The sequence below is a fragment of the Elephas maximus genome, chromosome 1 (assembly GCF_024166365.1).
Source record: "Elephas maximus indicus isolate mEleMax1 chromosome 1, mEleMax1 primary haplotype, whole genome shotgun sequence".
NCBI classification, from domain to species: Eukaryota; Metazoa; Chordata; class Mammalia; order Proboscidea; family Elephantidae; genus Elephas; species Elephas maximus.
Window position 1 is genome coordinate 45,673,807 of NC_064819.1, and position 20,573 is coordinate 45,694,379.

Consider the following 20,573-nt stretch of genomic DNA (forward strand, 5'->3'; position numbering starts at 1 on the left):
CCTATTTTATTTGCCTCGTTTAAATGTCTGACGACAGTACCCCTATCGTTCTCTTGGGTTGTAATAAAAATCATTATAAAGCTTTTGGCATTTCCTACTAAATGGCAGTGACTGATGCAGTTTGCTAAGCTTGAATATTATGGAACCAAGCAAACAGCAGGAGTTCCTACTATTTGGTAAACTACGTAAACAATTGTATGACAACCATAATTACCAAGCTTTTATAAAACTACGTATTTAAGAGAATCATGACTATAGATTTTAAGGAAATACAAGTAAAGGTCAGGGCTGACTTCACGTTTGTCCCCTTCACAATCATCCAGCTCTTCCAGTCTAGCTACAGTCAGGAGTCCCACAGGGAGTATCAAACCAGAAACCATTCAATACAGTTATTGCAGTCTTTCCCCTAATTTCCTTACGTGGTCTAACCTTAGAGTTTGTGGACTGTTGCCAGAGTCGTAAATCCCAGGGGCATTTAAAAAGAAGCCTCAAATCATTGCACAGTTTCTAGGTACCTCTCTCTCCTGGTTAGTGGCTGTTTTCTTTGTCAGTTTCCTTCCATCTGTGGATCTTAAGCTTTCTTGGATCATGGTATTCTCAGTCATGCAGGATAGACGTTAAAATTTCCCTAAGGCCTCATCACCTCCCCCTAATCTGTCACCAGATCCATCCAACCTACCTCAGAAAAGTCTTCCCCATCAGGTGCTTCATCCCTGTCCCCACTGGGGGTCTCAGCTCAGGCCTCATCTTCTCTCACTTTCCATACCACAGCCTCCAAGCTGGTCTCCCTGACTCCAGCCTCCTCATCCCATCTTCCACACCTACATGCACCTAAGCATGTCCCTCCCTCACTTGGAGATTGTTCTTAAGAATGTGCCTTGCTTTATCTTTTGTGGTGAGGACAGATAATGGTGGCATTCTATCAACCTGCAACATCCCAGCCAGGCAGAGAAGGTGGCAGGTGGGAGAAAATAAAATTCCACATACCTCCAGAGCAATGAGAGGTGCTTGGGCTCCGTTTCAGGGAGAAGGAGCATTGTCAGGGAGTCATGTCTCCCTGTGACAGACGTATTGCTCCTCTGGGAAGAGACGCATCTGCAAATGAGCTAGGGAGCCCATGGCTTCCGCACAGCAAGAGCTGGGAGGAGGGTGGGCTCCAGAAGGCAAGGGAAGACGGAGAGGAAGGGAGCAATGTCTTAACTATGGTTCTCTAACTTTGCCACACATCAGAAACAGTGGGGAAGCTTTGAAAAATCCTAATACCCAGATCTGGCTGACTCGATTAAATAAAAATCTCAGAGGTGGGGCCAGGCATCCTATTTTTTTTTTAAATTCTCCCCTGATGGTAATATACAGCAAGTTTGAGAGTATATTTCAGCAAGCCTGGTTTGCCAGGAAGGTGTGCAGGTGAGGCACTAACCATTGTACCTCACGGGTGAGACTCTCAGGTGGGATCGACAACAGTGCACCACACACATTTGGCCTACAGCTTTTCATTGTTCCTCTTTCCATTCAGTAAAAGCATTTCATCCCTCATCTCTTCAACACCCATTATTGTTGTTATTAGTTGCCGACAAGTCAGTTCCAAAACAAAACGCTGCTTGATCCTGCACCATCTTTATGGTTGTCGGTATGCTTGAGTCCATCGTTGTGGACACTGTGTATTTTGAGTGCCTTCTAACCTAGGGGGCTCATCTTCCAGCACTGTATTGGGCAATATTCTGTTGCGATCCGTAGGGTTTTCATTGGCTAATTTCCAGAAGTAGATCACCTCTCTCCCTAGTCTTAGTCTGGACACTCTGCTGAAACCTGTCCATCATAGGTGACACTGCTGATACTTGAAATTTTGTATTCTAGCACCAAGCAAGTCACCACAGTGTGACAAACTGAAAGACAGGTGGTGGTCAAGCACCATTACATCTTAAAAGTCACCTGAGCCTCTCTGGAACATATTGAAACAGGCTACAGCTTGCTGTGTCCCTGCCAGCTTGGTGAGCAGGGTGGGTAAGCTGCCAGCCCTGATTGGTCTTCAGGGAAGCAGAAGGGTTAGGATGGCCATCTTCAAGGCCCCTCCACCTAGCCCTCTGAGGCTCTGTATTCCAGTTTTCTGAGGCTGTTCCGCGTGACGTCTGCACACTTGAGCATGGGAATTAAAGCAGCTGCTTGCTTCATTGCCTTCTATTTCCTGCCAGTCATCGATGGGGTGGGGCCGGGGATGGTGGGGAGGGAGGAGTGAAGGATTATAACTCAGAATGACTGGCAGCTCCAGACCCTCTCAGCCTGCCATTACTTTCTGAGTAACCAGCAGCTGAGTAGGGGGTGGCGGAGGAGAAGGATGTGACCCTGTTGACTGGCCTGCCTTCCTGTCTCAGCATCTTCAGCCCTTCTGGGGGCAAGAAGACAGGGCACGACCCACTCTGATGTACCTCTGACTCAGCCAGTATCTTCCTTCCAATGAGGACACAGAATAACAGGAAGGACTGCCTACAAAGAGTACGTTCATTAGTCACATTAGCTTGGACAGCTACGATCCAGGGTTCAAAGTCACATCTGTGAACATGGGATGCCCAGGTAACCATTTAAACAGCCCTGATGCCCATGGGAACCTGGGCTTTTTATATTGTAAGACCAGCCTTTGCAGCTCAGGTAATGTAGATTATGAAGAGAATATTTAAAACTGAGTATTTTAGTCATTCTCTGAAGAGTAGTTGTTGATTAGTCCTGCTGCTAGGTGTGTCTGATCATACAGCGATTCATTCTTCTTTATCTGTATTTTTCCCTCACACACATTTCCACTTACAAGTTCAAACAATCATGATCTTTTGCCTTTTTTTTTTTTTCTGTTGCCTTTAAACCCTAATAAACAGTATATAGGGTGGAATTTCTCTGGAATAAATGTTGAGCTGAGAATTGACTTGAACATGAATCAAGATATTGTGTCTTATTGTTTACATAGCAGTGAAGATCATCAAGATGAATGGAGAGGAGCCAGCTACCCTCTTTATTCATCACAAAGTCGTCAGTCCTGCTATTTCCCATGCTGAGAGATTGATTGGTAATTATTGTGGCGATAAGCAGACTTAAAGGGAGGAAAAACTTTCAGGAATCGTGGTATTTCTGTATCAGAGGGAATTAGAATATGTCATTAACTCTGATACTGAATTATATGGAAGAAATACAAAAATACTTATAAGCATTTAGAGAAACAGTCATCAGTATGTGTTGATGATCTCCATCAGCATGTACATTTTCTTCCCACCACACACTTCCAGAGTGATTTACACTATCTTTTCATGGTTCTCATTGGGTTAAAAATGTGCTGTGGGTGGTGGGGGCATGTATTAGCACATCTTAACAAAGTGGATTTGGGCTTGGTGATGGTTAAGATTGTGTATCGACTTGGCTGGGCCATGATTCTCAGTGTTTTGGCAGTTGTACAATGTTGTGATCACTTCCATGTTGAGATTTGATATGTGATCACCTCCATAATGGGATCTGCTGTGAGTAGCCAATCAGTTGAAAGAGAGTTTCTTATGCGCTTGGCCTGCGTTGAATATAAGTGAACATTCTGGCAAGACTGGGGGGCTTTTTGCTCACACTGGCTCCTGCAACTGGCCCCTGTTTGTCTGACCTCCAGGTTCCTGGAACTTGAGCTAACAGTTTACCTGCAGTCTTTCCTGCCAATCTTGAGATTCATCAATCTTTGCAGCCTGTGAGCAAGAGCCCAGCTCTTTGACCTGCCAATCTTGGGTTTGCCAGCTCCTGCAGCTATGTGAATCAGAAGCCTTTATCCTGACCCATGGACTTGGGATGGTCCAGCCTCTACAACTGTGTAAACCATTTCCTTGATATAAATCTCTCTCTATATATGTTAATATGCTTTACTGGTTTTGCTTTTCTAGAGAACCCAGCCTAAGACAGGCTTTTTTTTTTTTTTAACCTAATAAAGCTAGTCCATGTGCATGCACACGTATCACTGCCATTTGCTGCTTTCAAAGTAAATTTCATCTCTATTTCTCCAAACTGTCCAAAAATTTGAAAAAGTCATCATTAAAACTGAGTCCAGGAGAGTGTTTTGTTTTTAACATTGAAATCAGATCAATGAGTAGTAATGGAGATGCATTTGCTAATGAAGATGATAAGTTGACTGGTCAATATAGTAATTTATTAGATATTTGGCTCAGAATCAAGACATAGACTATTCCATCTCTCGACCCGTTTCTGCAGCAGAGACCCTGACAGCATTCTTGACCTATCCTATCAACCTTCAATTAATAGAATTCTGTTAATGGCCTATTACTTGATGTGCCTTGCCATGCTGGGAATTTGATGTGTTATAAATGATTTGTGACAAGAAGTTGTGTTGAAGAAGAAAGGGTAGAATGAAATATTCTGGGACAATTAATAAATAAGTTGCTTGGATTCTACTTTGAAAATGAAAAATAATTTCTTAAGCTCTTTCTCTGTCTCTGTCCCTCTTTCTGACCTAAAAAATGCTAAGCTAGAAAGTAGAGGCACAGATCAAGAAGCTTCCTTGAAAGTTTTCCATCAGAGCAATTTATCTATTGCCAAATTGTGGGAGGCTGTGTGTTTTTTGCAACCAACCTACCCTGACAGAAAAACAAACGGCAGAGGTAACGTAGTGTTTGGGTACTTCAGGGCTGAAGTGATTAGCTGATGGAATGTTTGCCTTCTTTGAAGCAGGAAGCAGCCTGCCTGGGGAGGTAGCCAAGTTGATAGTACACTCTCTACACCTGTTTGAAAACCTATTGGAAAGGTAGTGGGTGAATCCCTTTGTCTGGGAAGCTGTCCTACACAATGTGTTGCAGGTACCTAACTGGGGTGTCATTTTCCCATGGTCTGATCATCTTATGTTCCTTCTTCCACCTGTACGCATTTTCAGAAAAACTTGCTACTTCCATTCTGAACCACCACAAGAAGGCCTTGCTACCATCACCAAGCACTGGCCTAAGGGTCAAGAGAGTAGAATTCTGGTCTCAGGCCTGCCACCAACTCACAGGAACATTGAGCAAATGTTTTTGGTCTCCATTTCCTCAACTGTACAGTTAAGGAGTCGAACCTAAGTTCAGTAAGTTCTGCTCTTGCTGTAAGCTTCTAGCATTCCCTACCTTCTAATTACACTAGCTGTAATTTTTTTTACACATTAGTTACAAAAGTCCAGGGCTGTATGATCCCCTATCTTCATTGTTTCTTGGCCTTTCTCTCGAGAAGTTTGACCTTCAAATCCAAAGAAAGAATACTAGGTCATGCTACTAGAATCTTCAGAACTCCTCAGTGGCTCCTCACTGCCTCCAGAATACAAACCTCTTACACTGTCACCCAAAGTCCCCATGAACTGACATCAACCCAGCTTTCCAACTATCACTTATCCCTTTCGTGGACTCTTTGTTCTGCCAAACTGGCCTGCTCATGCTGCCCCAAGCACATGACACACATCTCTGTCCCTGCCTTTCATGCCTGTACTCTTTGAGCCTGGAAGATCTTTTCTCTTCTGGACTCATCTGAACCCTACAAGTAGGGCAGAACTCTGGGACACCAGCTTCTGGCAATTGACTGTTTCATATATTTATAATCCAGATTCAGATTTCATTTGAGTAAAAAAATTCAAGACCAAAAATTAGTTTGGAATTCCCCAAATACAATGATAATGGACTAGTATAGCTGCTGGCTGTCTCCTAGGAGCTTTACCCAAAGCCAGAAGATAGATGATGGTTCTCAGAATCTAGTGCAAAAATTGTGAGACACTGTAAAGAAAACAGAAATAGTGTGGGTCCCAGGTGTGAAGGAAGCCCAGAGTGTGAGGGAATACTTGGTATTAGGGAATAGATTGCAGGAAAGCTTTCTAGCTGTATTTCCTTTTTTCTTCTCCCACAATTCTCACATTTTTGTGAAGAAGGGGAGGGTAAGAAAAACAGCAGCAGCAGCTTAGGGCCAGCCAAAGGCAAGAGAATAAAATGAGGGAAATACAGAGCTTGGCTTGGGTGAGCATTCTTTTTCCCTCCTTCCTGGCTACCACCCCAGGACTAGTAATTGCATCCCATGGAGCAGATCTGGGGAGACAAGAGTGCCCTAGTAGCAGGCTTACCTGCAGCAAATAAGAGGAGGAATTGTTGAATCCAGATTGTGAAAACAGAAGATCCTCCCAAACTCCTATTCCCTACTCTTCATTCCTAAATTTACCTGAACAGACACAAAAGCTTGGGCTCTGCTTTGTTTGTTTTTTATAATTAGCTTTTTTGAGGCATAATTTACGTACAACAAAATTTACTCATTTTAAGCATTCACTTAGACAAATTCTAACAAATGAATACATTCATATAACCACCATCATGATAAAGACATCGAACAATTCCATCACCTCCAAAAGTTCACTAGAGATAGTTTGCAGAATTTCCATCTGTCTTGCCCCCTGGGTCCAGAAAAACAGATCTATCATTATAGTTTTGCATTTTCTAGAATTTCATATGCATGAAATCATATTGAATGTAGTCTTTTGGGTCTGGATTCTTTCACTAAGATTCGTCCATGTCATTCAGTGTGTAAGTAGTTTGATGCATTTTATTGCTGAGAGGTCTTACATTGTACGGATATACCAAAATTCCCTTAGTCATTTATCAGTTGATGGAAATTGGAGTAGTTTATTGTTTTTGGCTATTTCAAATAAAGCTTGTGTACAGTGCTTTCGTATTCTTGGATAAACACCTAAGAGTAGGAGTGCTAGGTCATATGGAAAGTGTAGACTTAAATTTATAGAAATTATCAAACTGCTTTCTAAAGTAACTACAGTTTGAATTTCCAACAGCAATGTTTGAGAGAGTTCTAGCTGCTCCATTTCTTAATCAACACTTGATACAGTTTTTATTTTAAACTTCAAACAGTCCAGTAATGTGTATTAGTATCTCATTGTGGTTTTAATTTGCATTTCTCTGATGACTAATGATGTTGTACATTTTGTTTGATGAATTTTCTGTTCAATTTTTTTCCTATTTTTTAATTGGGTTGTTTGGTAGTGTGCAGTACAAATCTATGGAGTTGTAAGAATTCTTTAGATATTCTGAATGCAAGTACTTTATCAGATGTACATTACATAAATACATTCTGTCTGTCTTTATATTTTCTTAACAATATATGTCAAAGATCAAACATTTTTTGTTTTAATGAAGTCCAATTTATCATTTTTTCTTTTATGTTTGTGCTTTTTGTGTCATATCTAAGAAATCTCTGCCTAGTTCATGCTCACAAAGATTTTCTCCTGAAAGTTTTATAGTTTTAGCTTTTACATTTAGATGTATGATCCATTTAAACTTAGTTATTTTATATAGTGTGAGGTAAGTATTGAGGTTCATGTTTTTACATATGGAAATGCAGTTATTCCAGCATATTTGCTGATTAGACTATCATTTTCCTATTGAAATAAGTTGGCAATTTTGCCAAAAATCGGTTGGCCATCTATGTGTAATCTATTTCTGGACTCTCTATTCTGTCTCTCTGATCCTTATGTCTATCCTTACACAATTCCAAACTTTTTGATTATTGTAGCTTTATCGTAAGTCTTAAAATTAGTAGTGTAAGTTTCCAAACTTTGTTCTTTTTCAAAATTGCTTTGTCTATTCTATATATATTTTTGTCTGTATATATTTTAGAAACAGCTTGATTTCTTAAAAAAAAAAAAAAAAAAAAACCCTTCCTGGAATTTTGATTGGAATTACATTGAATCTATAGATCAGTTTGAGAAGAATTGATATCATTGTAACATAGAAGCTTCCCTATGCATGAACATGTTGTGGGCCTTATTTAATTTTTCTCAAAAATGTTTTGAAATTTTCAGTGTACAAGTTTTTAATATCTTTTGCCATATTTATTCCTAAATATTTCATGTTTTTTGTATGCTGTTGGAAATGGTTTTTCAAAATTTCAATTTCTAGTTTTTTGTTGCTTGAAGATAGACAGCAGGCAAATAGCCATAATGGTCTTATTTTCTACATTCAAAGTGACTGAAGGAATGAACCACGTAAGATCTAGAACATTGATTCACCCGTGGAGGGTGAAATTGCCTCCACAGGAGTGGGAAAATCTTAATCTTTTAATATATGAAGCATATATGTATGTATAAAACCAAAAAATCAAACTCATTGTCATCAAGTCGGTTCTGACTCATAGTGACCCTATAGGACAGAGTAGAACTAGGGTTTCCAAGGAGCGGCTGGTGAATTTGAACTGCTGACCTTTTGGTTAGCTGCTGAGCTCATTAATCACTACACCACTAGGGCTCCAGATGTATATATAGTACATAAAAAAAGATATATCTGTGGTATTAAAATTTCATGGAGAAAAAGCAATTATGAAAAAAAAAGTTTTAAAAGGCTCCTTGAGGGGGGCAATAATGAAAAAAATGATTGAGAAATACTGGTTTAGATTGTTGTTCATAGTTTCTGGGAGATATGATGTTAAAAATATACAAATATTGTGGTAAGTATTTTGACACCCAATTTCTCTGAATTTCTTACAGATCAGATTCTGACTTGGGAAATAGATTTAAATAAGACTTATAAGTCAGTGCTGCACGATTTCAGGAAAGGTAAATTGACACAAATGATAAACAAACTTTAAATGTGGAACAGCAAGAATTTTATGTTAGTGAATGCTAGATTTTATTTTATTCCCTTTTGAGAATGTTGTACTTCTGTCATGCAGTTACTTACAGAACAGATAGATCTTTTTGAGGCTTGCTTTTAAGGTTTACTAGGGCAGACCTGGAAATCCTGGTGGTGCAGTGGTTAAGTGCTATCTATGGCTGCTAACCAAAAGATCGGCAATTTCAATCTACCAGGTGCTCCTTGGAAACCCTGTGGGGCAGTTCTACTCTGTCCTGTAGGATTGCTATAAGCCAGAATTGACTCAACAGCAATGGGTTTGGTTTTTTTGTTTTAGGGCAGACCAATGAGTCCTGGTGGGACAGTGTTAAGCACTTGGCTGCTAGCTAACTGAAAGGTTGGTGGTTTGAATCAACCCAGAGGCTCCATGGGAGGAAGAACTGGTGATCTGCTACCATGAAGACTATAGCCCAGCAAACCCAGTGGGACAGCTCTACTCTGTCATGTGGGGTGACTATGAGTCGGAACTGAATTAATGGCACCTGACAACAACAGGGCAGATCCTGGGGACAGTGGGGGTTCAATGGTAGAATTCTCACCTTCTGTGCGGGAGAACAAAACCAAAAACTAAACCTGTTGCCATCCAGTCAATTCCAACTCATAGCAACGCTATAGGACAGAGTAGAACTGCCCCCAAAGGGTTTTCAAAGAGCAGCTGGTGGCTTTGAGCTGCCGACCTTTTGGTTAGCAGCTATAGCTCTTAACCACTGCTCCACCAGGGCTCTGGGTGGGAGACTCAGGTTTAATTCTTGGCCAATGCACTTCATGAGCAACTGCCACCCATCTGTCAGTGGAGGCTTGTGTGTTACTATGATGCTGAACAGGTTTCAGTGGAGCTTCCAGACTAAGATAGACTAGGAAGAAAGACTTCGCTAGGTACTTCTGAACACCAGCCGATGAAAACCTTATGGATCATAATGGTCTGATCCCCCACTGATGATATGGATGGTGCAGGATCTGGCAGCGTTTCATTCCATTGTGCATGGAATAGTCACCGTGCTTTGGGGGCCTACTCCACGGCAGCTAACAACAAAAATAGGGCAGATCCAGAGCAGCTGTTACCCTTAGTAACTTAGCCTCGCTACTAGATGCGACCCTCCTAAGGACTCTATCCAACGCCCTCTGAATCTGAGGTCTCTCATAATTGGTGGGATTGTAAACTATTCCTGGCTGTGTGAGAACTACAGGAATTTTTCAGCCTATTACTTTTCAGTGGTTCTTTCCCTGGCATCATGGAGGTTCCTCCCATGCATGCTCACAGCAGCAATTAGAGTTTCTAGGGGATGCCTCTGTCCTCTGGAGCTCTCTCTGTGTGTAGCTTCTTCCCCTACAGTCACTTGGCCCAGTAAATTTTAGCTTTCTTCGAAGCCCTGGTGCCGTAGTGGTTAAGTGCTACAGCTGCTAACCAAAAGGTTGGCAGTTCAAAGCCGCCAGGCACTCCTTGGAAACTCCATGGGACAGTTCTACTCCATTCTATAGGGTCGCTATGAGTCAGAATTGACTCTATGGCAACGGGTTTTCTTTTTTTATTTTTTTAATGAACTTTAGATGAAGGTTTACAGAACAAACTAGTTTATCATCAAACAGTTAGTATACAGATTGTTGTATGACACTGGTTAACACCACCATGACATGTCAACGCTTCCCATTCTGAACACTGGGTTCCTTATCACTAGCTTTCCTGTTCCCTCCTGCCTTTCAGTCCCTGCCCCAGGGCTGGTGCACCTCTTTAGTCTTGTTTTGTTCCATAGGCCTGTTGAGTCTTTGGCTGAAGAGTGAACCTCAGGAGTGACCTTGTTACTGAGCTGAAAGGGTGTCCGGGGGCCATACTCTCAGGGTTTCTCCAGTCTCTGTCAGGCCAGCAAGTCTGGACTTTCTTTTTGAGTTAGAATCTTGTTCTACATTTTTCTGCAGCTCTGTCCAGGACCCTCTATTGTGATACCTGTCAGAGCAGTCAGTGGTGATAGCTAGGCTCCATCTCGTTTTACTGGACTCAGTCTGGTGGAGGCCGTGGTAGATGTGGTCCATTAGTCCTTTGGACTAATCTTTCCCTTGTGTCTTTTGTTTTCTTCATTCTTCCTTGCTCCCGAAGGGGTGAGACCAGTGGAATATCCTAGATGGCCACTCAAGGGCTTTTAAGACCCCAGATGCTACTCACCAAAATAGAATGTAGAACATTTTCTTTATAAACTTTGTTATGCCAATTGAGATAGATGTTCCCTGAGACTGTGATCGCCACAGCCGTCAGCCCAGCAATTAGGTCCCTTAGGGAATTTGAATGTGTCTTTTTTTTTTTTTTTTATGGAGCTACCATGACCATGCCTTGTACAGATTGTGCTAGCTTTCCCAGTATTGTGTGCTGTCTTACCCTTCACCAAAGTTACCACTTATCTATTGACTATTAAATGTTTTTCCATCCCCACCACTCCCCTCCCTCATAATCATCCAGGATTGTTTCTTTTTGTATGTAAACCTTTTCATGAGTATTTACAGCAGTGATCTCATACAATATTTGGCCTTTTGTGATTGATTTATTTCACTCAGCATAATGCCCTCCAGATTAGTCTATGTTATGAGATGCTTCACAGGTTCATCGTTGTTCTTTATCATTGCTTCATACTCCATTGTTTGTATGTACCAAAGTTTGTTTATCCATTTACCTGTTGATGGACATCTAGGTTGTTTCCATCTTTTTACTACTGCGAACAATGCTCCAATGAACATGGGTGTACATGTATCTATTCATGTGACAACTCTTATTTTTCTAGGATATATTCCTAGGAGTGGGATTGCTGGATCATATGGTATTTCTACGTTTCTAAGGAAACGCCATATCATTTTCCAAAATGGTTGTATTATTTTTCATTCCCACCAGCAGTGCATAAGGATTCTGATCTCTCCGCAGCCTCTCCAACATTTGTTTTCTGTTTTATTGATTCGTGCCAGTTTATTTTGTAAGACGGTATCTCATTGTGGTTTTGCTTTTCATTTCTCTAATGGCTAGAGATTGTGAGCATTTCTTCACGTGTCTGCTGGTCGCTTGAATATCTTTGGTGAAATGTCTGTTCATTTCCTTTGCCTATTTTTTTTTATTATTGAGGTTCAAGTGAACGTTTACAAAACAAGTCAGACTGTCACATATAAATTTATATTCACCTTACTCCGTACTCCCACTTGCTCTCCCCCTAATGAGTCAGCCCTTCCAGTCTCTCCTTTCGTGACAGTTTTGCCAGCTTCCAACTCTCTCTATCCTCCCATCCCCCCTCCAGACAGGAGATGCCAACACAGTCTCAAGTATCCACCTGATATAAATAGCTCACTCTTCATCAGCATCTCTCTCCTACCCACTGTCCAGTCCCTTTCATGTCTGATGAGTTGTCTTTGGGAATGGTTCCTGTCCTGGGCCAACAGAAGGTTTGGGGACCATGACCGCCGGGATTCCTCTAGTCTCAGTCGGACCATTAAGTATGGTCTTTTTGTGAGAATTTGGGGTCTGCATCCCACTGATCTCCTACTCCCTCAGGGGTTCTCTGTTGTGCTCCCTGTCAGGGCAGTCATCGGTTGTGGCCGGGCACCAACTAGTTCTTCTGGTCTCAGGATGATATAAGTCTCTGGTTCATGTGGCCCTTTCTGTCTCTTGGGCTCTTAGTTATCGTGTGACCTTGGTGTTCTTCATTCTCCTTTGATTCAGGTGGGTTGAGACCAATTGATGCATCTTAGATGGCCGCTTGTTAGCATTTAAGACCCCAGATGCCACATTTCAAAGTGGGATGCAGAATGTTGTCCTAATAGAATTATTTTGCCAATCGACTTAGAAGTCCCCTTAAACCATGGTCCCCAAACCCCCGCCCTTGCTCCACTGACCTTTGAAGCATTCAGTTTATCGTGGAAACTTCTTTGCTTTTGGTCCAGTCCAGTTGAGCTGACCTTCCATGTAATGAGTATTGTCCTTCCCTTCACCTAAAGCAGTTCTTATCTACGAATTAATCAGTAAAAAACCCTCTCCCACCCTCCCTCCCTCCCCACCTCATAACCACAAAAGTATGTGTTCTTCTCAGTTTATAACTATTTCTCAAGATCTTATAATAGTGGTCTTATACAATATTTGTCCTTTTGCCTCTGACTAATTTTGCTCAGCATAATGCCTTCCAGGTTCCTTCATGTTATGAAATGTTTCACAGATTCGTCACTGTTCTTTATCGATGCGTAGTATTCCATTGTGTGAATATACCACAATTTATTTAACCATTCATCCATTGATGGACACCTTGGTTGCTTCCAGCTTTTTGCTATTGTAAACAGAGCTGCAATAAACATGGGTGTGCATATATCTGTTTGTGTGAAGGCTCTTATTTCTCTAGGGTATATTCCGAGGAGTGGGATTTCTGGGTTGTATGGTAGTTCTATTTCTAACTGTTTACGGTAACGCCAGATAGATTTCCAAAGTGGTTGTACCATTTTACATTCCCACCAGCAGTGTATAAGAGTTCCTATCTCTCCGCAGCCTCTCCAACATTTATTATTTTGTGTTTTTTGGATTAATGCCAGCCTTGTTGGCGTGAGATGGAATCTCATTGTAGTTTTAATTTGCATTTCCCTAATGTCCTTTGCCCATTTTTTAATTGAGTTATTTGTCTTTTTTGTTGTAGAGGTGTTGGATTTTCTTATAGACTTTAGAGATTAGACCTTTGTCTAATTTATAATAGCCAAAAATTGTTTTCCCAGTCTGTAGGTTCTCTTTTTACTGTTTTGGTGAAGTCTTTTGATGAGCATAAGTGTTTAATTTTTAGAAGACCCCAGTTATCTAGCTTATCCTCTGGAGCTTGTGTGTTGTTCGTTGTGGTTTGTATCATGTTAATGCCATGTATAAGGGCCTCCAGCATTGATCCTATTTTTTCTTCTATGAACTTCATGGTTTTGGGCTTTATATTTAGGTCTTGGATCCATTTTGAGTTAGTTTCTGTATACAGTGTGAGGTATGGGTCATGTTTCATTTTTTGCAGATGGACATCCACTTTTGCTAGCACTGTTTATTAAAAAGACCGTCTTTTCCACATTTGATGGACTTTAGGCACTTGTCGAAGATCAGGTGATCATATGTGGATGGCTTTACATCTGGGTTCTCAATTCTGTTCCATTGGTCAACATATCTGTCATTGTAGCAGTACCAGGCTGTTTTGACTACTGTAACTGTGTAGTAGGCTCTGAGGTCAGATAGTGCAAGTCCTCCTACTTTGTTCTTCAATAGTGCTTTACTTACCCAGGGCTTCTTCCCTTTTCACATAAAGTTAATGGTAAGTTTTTCATCTCTGTAAAGAATGTTGTTGGTATTTGGATGGGTATTGCATTGTATTTGTAAATCACTTTGGGTAGAATTGTCATTTTCACAATGTTGAGTATACCTATCCATGATCATTGTATGTTTTCCATTTATGTAGATCTCTTTTGGTTTCTTGCAGTAGTGTTTTGTAGTTTTCTTTGTATAGGTCTTTTACATCCCTGGTTAGATTTATTCCCAAGTATTTTATTTTTTTAGGGGCTATTATAAATTGTATTGTTTTCCTGATTTCCTTTTCATCATTCTCTTTATTGGTGTATAGGAATCTAACTGATTTTTGTATGTTTATTTTGTATACTGCTACTCTGCTGAATCTTTCTATTAGTTCCGGTAGTTTTCTCATGGAGTCTTTTGGGGGTTCTATGTAGAGTATCATATCATCCACAAATAGGGAGAGTTTAACTTCTTCATTACCAGTTTAGATGCCCTTTATTTCTTTTTCTTGCCTTATTGCTCTAGCTAGGACTTCCAATACCATGTTAAATAGGAGTTATGATAAAGGGTATCCTTGTTGCTGTTCTCAAGGGGAATGTTTTCAGCCTCTCTCCATTAAGAATGATGTTGACTGTTGGTTTTGCATAGATGCCCTTTATTATGTTGAGAAATTGTCCTTCTATACCTATTTTATTGACAGTTTTTATCAGGAATGAGTGTTGGACTTTGTCAAATGCCTTTTCTGTGTTGACTGAGATGATCTTGTGATTCTTTTCTTTCCTTTTATTTATGTGGTGGATTATGTTGATAGATTCGTTCTTGTTATTGTTAGGCGCCGTTGAGTTGGTTCTGCCTCATAGTGACCCTATGCACAACAGAACGAAACACTGCCCGGTCCTGAGCCATCCTTACAATCATTGTTATGCTTGAGGTGTCAGTCCACCTCATTGAGGGTTTTCCTCTTTTCCGCTGACCCTGTATTCTGCCAAGCATGATGTCCTTCTCCAGGGACTGATCCCTCCTGACAACATGTCCAAAGTATGTAAGACGCAGTCCCGCCATCCTTGCCTCTAAGGAGCATTTGGGCCACACTTCTTCCGAGACAGATTTGTTTGTTCTTTTGGCACTCCCTGGTATATTCAATATTCTTCGCCAACACCACAATTCAAAGGCATCAACTCTTCTTCGGTCTTCCTTATTCATTGTCCAGCTTTCACATGCATATGATGTGATTGAAAATACCACAGCTCGTGTCAGGTGCACCTTAGTCTTCAAGGTGACATCTTTGCTCTTCAACACTTTGAAGAGGTCCTTTGCAGCAAATTTGCCCAATGCAATGCGTCTTTTGATTTCTTGACTCCTGCTTCCATGGCTGTTGATCATGGATCCAAGTAAAATGAAATCCTTGAAAACTGCAATCTTTTCTCCATTTATCATGATGTTGCTCATTGGTCCAGTTGTGAGAATTTTTGTTTTCTTTATGTTGAGGTGCAATCCATACAGAAGGCTGTGGTCTTTGATCTTCATTAGTAAGTGCTTCAGGTCCTCTTCACTTTCAGCAAGCAAGGTTGTGTCATCTGCATAACACAGGTTGTTAATGAGTCTTCCTCCAATCCTGATACCCCATTCTTCATATAGTCCAGCTTCTCATATTATTTGTTCAGCATACAGATTAAATAGGTATGGTGAAAGAATACAACCCTGACGCACACCTTTCCTGACTTTTAAACCAATCAGTATCCCCTTGTTCTGTCCAAACAACTGCCTCTTGATCTATGTAAAGGTTCCTCATGAGCACATTTAAGTGTTCTGGTATTCCCATTTTTCATAGTGTTATCCATAGTTTGTTATGATCCACACAGTCGAATGCCTTTGCATAGTCAAAAAAACACAGGTAAACATCCTTCTGGTATTCTCTGCTTTCAGCCAGGATCCATCTGACATCAGCAATGATATCCCTGGTTCCACGTCCTCTTCTGAAACTGGCCTGAATTTCTGGCAGTTCCCTGTCAATATACCACTGCAGCCATTTTTGAATGATCTTCAGCAAAATTTTGCTTGCATGTGATATTAATGATATCGTTCTATAATTTCCACATTTGGTTGGATCACCTTTCTTGGGAATAGGCATAAATATGGATCTCTTCCAGTCAGTTGGCCAGGAAGCTGTCTTCCGTATTTCTTGGCATAGATGAGTGAGCACCTCCAGTGGTGCATCTGTTTGTCAAAACATCTCAATTGATATTCCATCAATTTCTGGAGCCTTGTTTTTCACCAATGCCTTCAGAGCAGCTTCAACTTCTTTCGGTACCATCGATTTCTGATCATATGCCACCTCTTGAAGTGGTTGAGTATCAACTAATTCTTTTTGGTATAATGACTCTGTGTATTCCTTCCATCTTCTTTTGATGCTTCATGCGTCATTTAATATTTTCCCCATGGAATCCTTCACTATTGCAACTCAAGGCTTGAGTTTTTTCTTCAGTTCTTTCAGCTTGAGAAACACCAAGCGTGTTCTTCCCTTATGGTTTCCCATCTCCAGCTCTTTGCACATGTCATTATAATACTTTACTTTGTCTTCCCGAGATGCCCTTTGAAATCTTCTGTTCAGTTCTTTTACTTCATCAATTCTTCCTTTTTGCTTTAGCTGCTCGACATTCGAGGGCAAGTTTCAGAGTCTCCTCTGACATCCATCTTGGTCTTTTCTTTCTTTCCTGTCTTTTCAGTCACCTCTTGCTTTCTTCATGGATGATGTCCTTCCACAACTCGTCTGGTCTTCGGTCACTAGCGTTCAATGCGTCAAATCTATTCTTGAGATGGTCTCTAAATTCAGGTGGGATATACTCGAGGTCATATTTTGGCTCTCGTGGACTTGCTTTGATTTTCTTCAGTTTCAGCTTGAACTTGCATGTGAGCAATTGATGGTCTGCTCCACAGTTGGTCCCTGACCTTGTTCTGACCGATGATATTGAGCTTTTCCATCACCTCTTTCCACAGATATAGTCAATTTGATTTCTGTGTGTTCCATCTGGTGAGGTCCATTTGTATAGTCGCCATTTATGTTGGTGAAAGAAGGAATTTGCAATGAAGAAGTCGTTGGTTTTGCAAAATCCTATCATTCGATGTCCAGCATTGTTTCTATCACCAAGGCCATATTTTCCAACCACTGATCCTTCTTTGTTTCCAACTTTTGCATTCCAATCGCCAGTAATTACCAATGCATCTTGATTGCATGTTCCATCAATTTCAGACTGCAGCAACTAATAAAAATCTTCTATTTCTTTATCTTTGGCCCTAGTGGTTGGTGTGTAAATTTGAATAATAGTCGTATTAACTGGTCTTCCTTGTAGGTGTATGGATATTATCCTATCACTGACAGCATTGTACTTCAGGATAGATCTCGAAATGTTCTTTTTGATGATGAATGCAACACCATTCCTCTTCAAGTTGTCATTCCCAGCATAGTAGACTATATGATTGTCCGATTCAAACTGGCCGATACCAGTCCATTTCAGCTCACTAACGCCTAGGATATTGATGTTTATGCATTCCATTTCATTTTAGACGATTTCCAATTTTCTTAGGTACATATTTCATACATTCCAGGTTCCGATTATTAATGGATGTTTGCAGCTGTTTCTTCTCATTTTGAGTCATGCCACATCAGTAAATGAAGGTCCTGAAAGCTTTACTCCATCCTCGTCATTAAGGTCAACTCTACTTTGAGGAGGCAGCTCTTCCCCCATGTGTCTGTCATTTCGTCGTACTGTGGCGGCTTGTGTGTTGCTGTGATGCTGGAAGCTATGCCACCGGTATTCAGATACCAGCAGGGTCACTCATGGAGAACAGGTTTCAGCTGAGCTTCCAGACTAAGACAGACTAGGAAGATGGACCCGGCAGTCTACTTCTGAAAAGCATTAGCCAGTGAAAACCTTACGAATAGCAGCGGAACATTGTCTGGTATAGCTGATTGATTTACTAATGTTGAATCATTCTTGCATATCTGGTATGAATCCTACTTGGTTATGGTATAGTATCTTTTTGATATGATGCTGAATTCTATTGGCTAGAATTTTGTTGAGAATTTTTGCAGATATATTCATGAGAGATATTGGTCTATAATTTTCTTTTTTTTGTGGTGTCTTTGCTTGGTTTTGGTATCAGGGTTATGCTATCTTCATAGGATGAATTCAGAAGTACTGCTTCCTTTTCTATGTTCTGAGATAGTTTGAGTAGTACTGGTGTAAGCTCTTCTCTGGTAGAATTCTCCAGTGAAGCCATCTGGGCCAGGGCTTTTTTTTGGTTTTGAGTTTTTTTAATTACCTTTCATTCTCTTCTCTTGTTATGGGTCTGTTTAGATTTTCAACATCATTTTGTGTTAGTTTGGGTAGGCAATGTGTTTCTGGAAATTTGTCCATTTCCTCTAGGTTTTCAAATTTGTTGGAGTATAGTTTTTCGTAATACTCTGTTATGATCCTTTTTAGTTCATTTGGGTCTGTTGTAATGTCCCCCATTTTATTTCTTATTTGGGTTATTTGCATTCTCTCTTGTTTTACTTTTATTAGTTTGGCAATTGGTTTGTCAATTTTCTTGATTCTTTCAAGGAACCAACTTCTGTTTTGTTTTTTTTTTTATTCTTTCTATTTTTTTTCTATTGTCTATTTCATTTATTTCTGCTCTGATCTTTATTATTTCCTTTCTTTTGGTGGCTGTGGGTTTTTTGTTTTTTTTTTTTTTTTTGCTGTTCCCTTTCTATTTATTCAATTTGTGTAGCTAATTTTTTTTATTTTGTCCCTTTCTTCTTTTTGCATGTGTGCATCTATTGCTATAAACTGACCTCTGAGGAATGCCGTTGCTGTGTCCCAAAGATTTTGGTATGATGTGTTTCATTCTCATTTGATTGTAGCAACTTTTTGATTCCATCTTTGATTTCTTCTATTACCCAGTGGTTTTCAAGCAGGGTGTTATTCAGTTTCCATATAATTGATTTTTTTCCCTTACTCTTCTGGTTGTTAATTTCTACTTTGATGGCATTGTGGTCAGAGAAGATACTTTGTATAATCTCAATGTTTTAGATTTTGTTGAGGGTTGCTCTGAGGCCTAAGATGTGGTCTATTCTGGAGAACATTCCACGTGCACTGGGAAAGAATGTGTGCTTTGCTGCTGTTTGATAGAGTGTTCTATATATCTCTATGAGGTCGAGTTGGCTGATTGTGCTCTTTAGCTCTTCCGTATCTTTGCTGGGTTTCTTTCTAGATGTTCTGTCCTTTACAGAGAATGGTGTGTTGAAGTCTCCTACTATCATTGTGGAACTGTCAGTTTCTCTTCTCAGTGCCGTTAGAGTTTGTTTTATGTATTTTGGAGCCCTGTAATTGGGTGCATAGATATTATGGTTAAGTCTTTGTGGTGGAGAGTCTCATTAATCATTACATAGTTCCCTTCTTTTTCTTTTTTGGTAGATTTTGTTTTAAAGTCTATTTTATCTGAGATTAGTATTGCCACTTCTGCTCTTTTTTGGTAGTTTTTTCCATCCTTTGGTTTTTAATAAATTTACATCTTTGTTTCTAAGGTGTGTCTGTTTTACACAACAAATTGATAGATCCTGTTGTTTTATCCATTCTGTGACTATGTGTCTCTTTATGGGTGAATTTAGGCCATTTATATTCAGTGTAATTATTGATAGGTGTGTGTTTATTACCATCATTTTGTAGTGCTTTTTTTTGTGGTGCTAAAATTTTCTTTGTTCCTCTTACTCTCCTGTGCTAAGTTCCTTTAGTTTGTGGATTTCTTTTGTTTTTGTAGATTTTGTTTTTTTGAGACTTTATGTTTTTCTTCTTTATTTTGATGAGGAAGTTTGTTAACTTTCTTTGTGGTTACCTTGAAATTTAGCCTTATCTTCCTAGGTTTGAACCAGCATATTATTACTTGGTATCTCCTTACCTTCTTCTCCATTAAAAAGTTCTATACCTGTACTGTTTATTCCCTCCTTTACTGTTCTGATGTTGTTGTCATTTACAGATTAACCTCTCTGTTCTCTCTTGCAATTCTTTTGATTTTCTATAGTCCTTGAGAGTTCATTTCCTACTTTCGTATTTGGCTGGTACAATCTTGCATCCTATATTCAGGCTGTGGTCTGATGTTTGTTCTCAGACCAAAGGGCTCCCTTTAATAATTCTGCTAAATTGGGTTTGTTTTTTGCATATTCTCTTAATTTCGTTTATCTGGAAATGTCCTAATTTCACCATCATATTTGAATGAAAGTTTTGCAGGATATATTATTCTTTGTTGGCAATTTTTTTCTTTCAAGGTTTTATATATGTCATCCCATTGCCTTCTTGCCTGCTTGGTTTCTGCCAAATAATCGGAACTTAGTCTTATTGCTTGTCCTGTGTATGTGATTTTTTGTTTTTCTGGAGCTTCTCTCAGTATTTTTTCTTTGTCTTTGGTTTTAGCTAGTGTGATTATGATATGCCTTGGTGTTTTCCTTTTAGTGTCTGTCTTATATGGGGTTTCTTGAGCTTCTTAGATGGTCAGCTTTTCATCATTCGTGGTATTAGGGAAATTTTTTGTCAGCAAATCTTCAATGATCCTTTCTGTGTTTTCTGTTTTCTCTCCCTGTTTTGGAA

General features: G+C 39.9%; 1 long non-coding RNA gene across 1 annotated transcript; it reads left to right on the plus strand.

Moving 5' to 3' along the window:
* The first annotated feature begins 2,260 nt into the window (after nucleotides 1-2,260).
* Nucleotides 2,261-3,975, plus strand: LOC126071692 (uncharacterized). Its single transcript, XR_007516370.1, has 3 exons — nucleotides 2,261-2,493; nucleotides 2,957-3,055; nucleotides 3,638-3,975. It is a non-coding gene; the product is annotated as an uncharacterized LOC126071692 (long non-coding RNA).
* Nucleotides 3,976-20,573: the final 16,598 nt, after the last annotated feature.